Source organism: Triticum dicoccoides, chromosome 3B (assembly GCF_002162155.2).
Source record: "Triticum dicoccoides isolate Atlit2015 ecotype Zavitan chromosome 3B, WEW_v2.0, whole genome shotgun sequence".
Lineage (NCBI taxonomy): Eukaryota > Viridiplantae > Streptophyta > Magnoliopsida > Poales > Poaceae > Triticum > Triticum dicoccoides.
The window spans coordinates 186,350,785-186,357,458 of record NC_041385.1 but is presented as its reverse complement, the minus strand read 5'-3'; positions in this window follow the sequence as shown (position 1 = coordinate 186,357,458).

The window sequence follows — 6,674 nt, the reverse complement described above, 5'->3', positions numbered from 1 at the left end:
GGGGCACACACACACCGCACACTTCAACCCCACTCGTGAACCGTAGTGAGGTTGCAGCCTCTTAGGTCGAAGTGTGTGTTGGAATATACGTATAGGGATAGAAGTCTTTGTTTAAATTCTGTATCTAGCTCTATCCTTTCTTCTGTTCCCGATTCTCTTGTAACGACCTATCCGGTCGATCTCCAGATCGTTCCATCGATCTCCCCTTGTAACTTGTATGCCAAGGCTTTGCCTAAATATATACATGCGGCCCGAGACAAAGGGTTCTACGCTTCTCAAATACTTTTACATGGTATTAGAGCCTCTTCCTCATCCAATCGAGAGAGATTGCATCTAGCTACCTTCGCGACCGAGGCTATGTCCACCACCACCGCGGCCATGACTCCAAGCACCATGGGTGCGCTCGCCACCACCCCATCCTCTACCTTCGCATCATCTTCCACCTCCACCCACAGCACCACCTCCCTCGGATCGCCACCACAGGAGAAGCTTACGCGGGGCAACTTCCTGCTCTGGAAGGCCATTGTGCTCCCGCAGATCAGAGGTGCCCAGATGGAGCATCACCTCGACGCGACGAGCCCGCCACCGCCAGCCACCCTCACCATCACCAAGGAAGGCAAAGATGAACAAGTCGTCAACTTTGCGAGATCCCTCTGGTATGCACAGCAGCAACAACTCCAAGGATACTTAATGGGTTCACTTTCCCGTGAGATTCTTGCCCAGGTCGCCACGCTCCAGACGCCGGCCGAGGTGTGGAACACCATCCACGCCATGTTTGCTGCTCAGAGCCAAGCCCAAGTGATAAACACTCGCATCGAGCTCACCAACCTCAAGAAAGGTAATATGTCCATGGCCGATTATCTTGGTAAGATCAAAAGTCTCACTGATGAGGTCGCAAGCACGGCTTCGGCCCTATCTGATCCGGAGATCGTCTCCATAATTCTTGCCGGCTTGGATATGGAGTACAACCCGGTGGTCTCTGCACTCTCCGCCAGGGTGGAACCCATCACCGTCCAAGAGCTATACAGCCAGCTGCTCAGTTTTGATGCCCGCCTCACCCTCCTCCACGGCGGCGATCTTCAGCAGTCCTCCGTCAACTCCGTCTCTCGTGGCCGCGGCCGTGGGCGCGGTCACCAGGGGCAGCGCGGCGGCGGGCGCGGACGCGGCGCTTCTTCAGGAGAAGGCGCACGCTCCGGTGGGGGCTCTGGCTCCCATGGCGGGGGCGGCTACAACACCAGCGGCAACAGCGGCGGCTTCAACAACAACAACGGCCGCTGCCCTCCTTCACGTCCGCGCCCCCGATGCCAGCTCTGCAAAAAGTCTGGTCACGAGGTGATTGACTGCTGGCATCGCTACGATGAGGACTTTGTGCCCTCGGATCGCCATGTTGCGGCTGCTATGTGTGAGCAGGGTGGTGGCGGCGTCTGGTACGTGGACTCCGGCGCTACGGATCATGTGACAAACGAGCTCGAGCAACTTGCCCTCTGTGAGCGCTACCATGGCACCGATCAGATTCACACCGCCAGTGGCGGAGGTATGGATATTTGTCATATCGGTCAAAGTTCTATTAATTCCCCTACACTCAAACGTAATCTTGTTCTTCGAGATGTGCTTCATGTCCCTCAAGCTGACAAAAACCTTGCTTCCATGTCTAGACTAGCCACCGACAATAATGTTTTCTTTGAAACTCACCCTCGTTATTTTTTCATTAAGGATCGGGCAACGAGGGAACTACTTCATCACGGTAGATGCGTTGGTGGCCTCTACCCCATTCCATCCGGAGCATTAGGTCGCAAGCGTCGTCACGTCTACTCCGTCATCAAGCCCTCCTTGGCACGGTGGCATCAACGATTAGGGCATCCATCTTCGATCATTGTCAAACAAATAGTCAATAAAGACAAACTTTCTTTGTCTCCTAGTATAGTTTCTGAGTCTGTTTGCGAAGCTTGTCAATGTGCCAAAAGTCATCAGCTTCCTTATCCCAAGTCAACTAGTGTGTCTCATGCTCCATTAGAGCTTATTTTCAGTGATGTATGGGGCCATGCCCGATATTCTTTTGGTCGAAAAAAATATTACGTCAGTTTTATCGATGACTATAGCAAGTTCACTTGGATTTATTTGCTTCGATATAAATCTGAAGTTTTTTCTATTTTCCAAGAATTTCAGAAACTAGTTGAACGTCAATTTGATAGGAAAATTCTTGCTGTCCAAAGTGACTGGGGAGGGGAGTATGAGAAACTCCACTCTTTTTTCCGTAGCATTGGGATTGCTCATCATGTATCTTGTCCTCATGCTCATCAACAGAATGGCTCTGCCGAGCGTAAACATCGCCACATTGTTGAAGTTGGCCTTTCCTTGTTAGCTCATGCATCAATGCCTCTCAAGTACTGGGATGAAGCTTTTATCACTGCCACCTATCTTATCAATAGGCTCCCTAGCAAAGTTATTGGAAACACCACTCCATTAGAGCGTCTCTATCATCAAAAACCTGATTACAACTATCTAAAGATATTTGGGTGTGCATGTTACCCAAATTTGCGTCCCTACAATCATCACAAACTTGAGTTTAGATCCACACAGTGTGTTTTCTTGGTTATAGTAATCTTCATAAAGGTTATAAATGCCTTGAGATTTCTACCGGACGTATCTATATTTCTCGTGATGTTATCTTTGATGAGACACTCTTTCCGTTTTCCAAATTGCATCCCAATGCGGGCGCCTTGCTTCGTGCAGAGATTGCCCTCCTCTCTGATCCTACAATATTACCTGATAGTGGGGGGGAATTAAACGAACGAGATCATGTGCAAAAATCCCATGCAAATTTTGATTCTGTTGATGCTATTTGTGCACAATTACCCTGTGATTTTATGTGTGAAGGAAAAGACAGGGAGGGCACGGAAACCGCGGCAGATTTGGCTGACAGCGGGTGATCCGAGGCGGATTCGCCTGCCCAGCCTGCGGTTCCTACTGGCGGCGCGCGATCCCACGAGGATTCTCCCGCGCGCCTGGTCTCGCCTGGTCTCGTGGCCAACTGCGCTGATCAGGTGGTGCCCACTGGTCCCACGGCCGCATCGCATCGCGCCAATGACGCCTCGCCGTCTCCCGTGGTGTCCCCACGCGCTGACAGCCCTCGTGCGGGGGGAGCGAATCGGACGCGGCACGGGTTTCCACCGCAACCGACCGTGGGAGCGGGTCCGACCCCACACCAGCTGTCCTCGAGCGAGGGCGTACTGCAGCGGCGGGCGCGGCGGGCGCGGATTCACTGCATGCGCGGCAGGGATCCGCATCGGATCAGGTGCCTGATCCGGCTGGCCTACTGCATGGATCCGCCTCGGATCACGTGCCGGCTGGATCTTCTATGGCAGCTACTGCTCCTGTGCTGCCTACATCTACTCCTCGGCAAACACGGTCTCGATCAGGTATTGTCAAGGAAAAACAATACAATGATGGTACAATAAGGTATGACAAAATCAAACGTGCATTCCTTACTACCACTGGTGAACCACTCAATTTGGATGATGCGCTTGCTAATAAGAATTGGAAGGAAGCTATGGATAGTGAATATAATGCACTTATGAAAAATAAGACTTGGCACTTGGTTCCACCAAAGTATGGAAACAATGTTATTGATTGCAAATGGGTGTATAAGATCAAAAGAAAGTCTGATGGAAGCATAGAAAGGTATAAGGCTAGACTAGTTGCCAAAGGATTTAAGCAAAGGTTTGGAATTGACTATGAAGATACCTTTAGTCCTGTTATTAAGTCAACTACTATTCGTCTTCTGTTGTCTACTGCTGTTTCCAGAGGGTGGAGTCTACGACAGCTAGATGTTCAGAACGCGTTTCTTCATGGTGTTTTTGAGGAAGAAGTGTTCATGCGGCAACCACCAGGTTATGAGAATCCTAGCACACCACAACATGTCTGTAAGTTGGATAAAGCTTTGTATGGTTTGAAGCAGGCCCCAAGAGCTTGGTATTCCAGACTGAGTATGCAGTTGCAACGTCTTGGGTTCATACCATCCAAGGCAGATACCTCATTGTTCTTCTTTAATAAAGGCAGTGTCACTATCTTTGTGTTGGTTTATGTTGATGATATAATTGTTGCTAGTTCAAGTCCAGATGCCACTACTTGCTTGCTTAAAGATCTGAAGCTGGAATTTTCTCTTAAGGACTTGGGTGATCTTCACTATTTCCTTGGTATAGAGGTAAAGCAAGTTAAAGATGGCATACTTCTCTCACAGGAAAAGTATACAACTGACATTCTCAGGAGAGTAGGATTGGAAAATTGCAAGCCAGTTAATACACCAATTTCTACTTCTGAAAAGCTTTCAGTGGAAAGTGGAGAAGTTCTTGGACCAGAGGATGCAACAAACTATAGGAGTGTTGTAGGTGCATTGCAATACTTAACACTCACTCGTCCTGATATATCTTATTCAGTGAACAAGGTATGTCAATATTTACATGCACCTAGAACTACTCACTGGACTGCAGTCAAAAGAATTTTAAGGTATCTCAAGTTCTCAGAAGGTCTTGGTCTCAACATTACCAAGTCTTCTTCTATGCTTGTTACTGCATATTCTGATGTTGACTGGGCAGGGTGTGCTGATGATAGAAGATCTACAGGTGGTTTTGCTGTATTTCTGGGAACTAACCTTGTGTCATGGAGTGCAAGAAAACAGGCCACAGTATCTAGGTCAAGCACAGAGGCTGAATATAAGGCCTTGGCTAATGCTACAGCTGAAGTGATGTGGATACAAACATTACTGTATGAGCTTGGAGTTAAAACTCCACAGGCTGCGAGATTGTGGTGTGATAATATTGGTGCAACATATCTCTCAGCAAATCCTGTTTTTCATGCACGAACAAAACACATTGAAGTTGATTTCCACTTTGTCAGAGAAAGAGTAGCTCGAAAGCTTCTGGAAATTCGGTTTATTCCTACAGGAGATCAGCTCGCAGATGGTTTTACAAAACCTCTTACCGACAGAAGGTTGAATGACTTCAAGTACAATCTTAACCTTGGCAAAGCTCCTTGAGGTTTAGATTGAGGGGGAGTGTTGGAATATACGTATAGGGATAGAAGTCTTTGTTTAAATTCTGTATCTAGCTCTATCCTTTCTTATGTTCCCGATTCTCTTGTAACGACCTATCCGGTCCCCTTGTAACTTGTATGCCAAGGCTTTGCCTAAATATATACATGCGGCCCGAGACAAAGGGTTCTACGCTTCCCAAATACTTTTACAGTGTGTTGATGTCTAAAATAAAAGGGCTCACGTGTGGCGACACGCATAATCGACTGAGAGCTGGAAAAAATTCAGGTGCCTGAGTATTAGCAAAAGTGAACTCATTATGTTTTCCAATAATATGCATTTGGTGTTCGTAAATATTTTCTCTATAAAAATGGTAAAGAATTATGAAGTTTGACTTTTGAAAAAAACTATTATCACTACATTATGAAACGGAGGGAGCGAGTATGTTTTACTTTAAAAATATGTTTTTCTAGAGAATTGAAGTATGCCGTTTTAAATTATTGTAGCATTTGATTGGTATATCTTGAGCACTGAGGTAGGGGTTGTCAGCTATAGAGCTCAAATACATGTATCAGTTAGTACTAATACTAGCAAAAGAGCCCGTATGTTGCAATCGGAGAAAAATATAGCACATGCCCAATCATGAGTCAAGACCCTAATAGGTCCACGTTCTTTATGTAAACATCCAACCCCATCTATGTTGTCGTTTGTCTTCCATCCCATCCCCACCTACGATGATCTTAGTGCCTACAGAACCGCAACGTGTTTGAATGCGGTCAATTCTAAGCCGTTTCTCTCTCGGCACAAGATGAGAATAGTTTTCCCTTGCTAGGTTTGTCGAGGCATGCATACGTGGCTATCGATTGGATATTTTTTTGAAACTATGATGATTTTTATAGCAAATTCGGAAACTATACACCCGAATGCATAAAAATCAAAAGTATCACCCCGTCGGCCTCCTGTTGGCCGAAAAGGGACTTTTCGGCCTAAGGTTGGCCGAAGAGGGACTTTTCGGCCAACTGTTGGCCAAAAAGGACTTTTCGGCCAACCGTTCGCCAAAGAGTCCCTCTTCGGCCAATGGTAGGCCGAATAGTGGTCTTCAGCCAACACCTGTGTGACGCCCGGATAATTAAGCTACAGTAACCCTCACCAAATGATGCCATGTCACCTCGATTACTGTTGTTAATCACGCGCAGTTCAAAACCTATTCGGAATTCAAATTTAAAATAAAGTCAAACCAGTAAAGTTTTCAAATGTCAAAACTAAAAAGTATAAACGGTGACAAATAAAGCATAGGTAATTATGGTGAAGAAACCACACTTTTATAAAATGTTTGAATGCTCTAAAATGATTTAAGCAGTAGCTAAAACAACTAAATAAATGCCTTTTGTATTTTATAAAATACTAAACTATTTTATTTGGGGGTTAGACCTTTTTGTGATCGAGGTATAATTAGTAATACTAATTTAGGTGCAACTTTTATGTTTAAGAAACTAAAATAATATAAACCAGTAGAAGGAAAAATAAGAAAAGAAAAACAAACAAAATAAATAAAAGGGGGGGTAATCCCATGGCCAACTGGGCCAAACGGCCCATCCGGCCAGCCCACTGGCCCATCCGGCCCCCTCACTCCCTTAACCCCCCA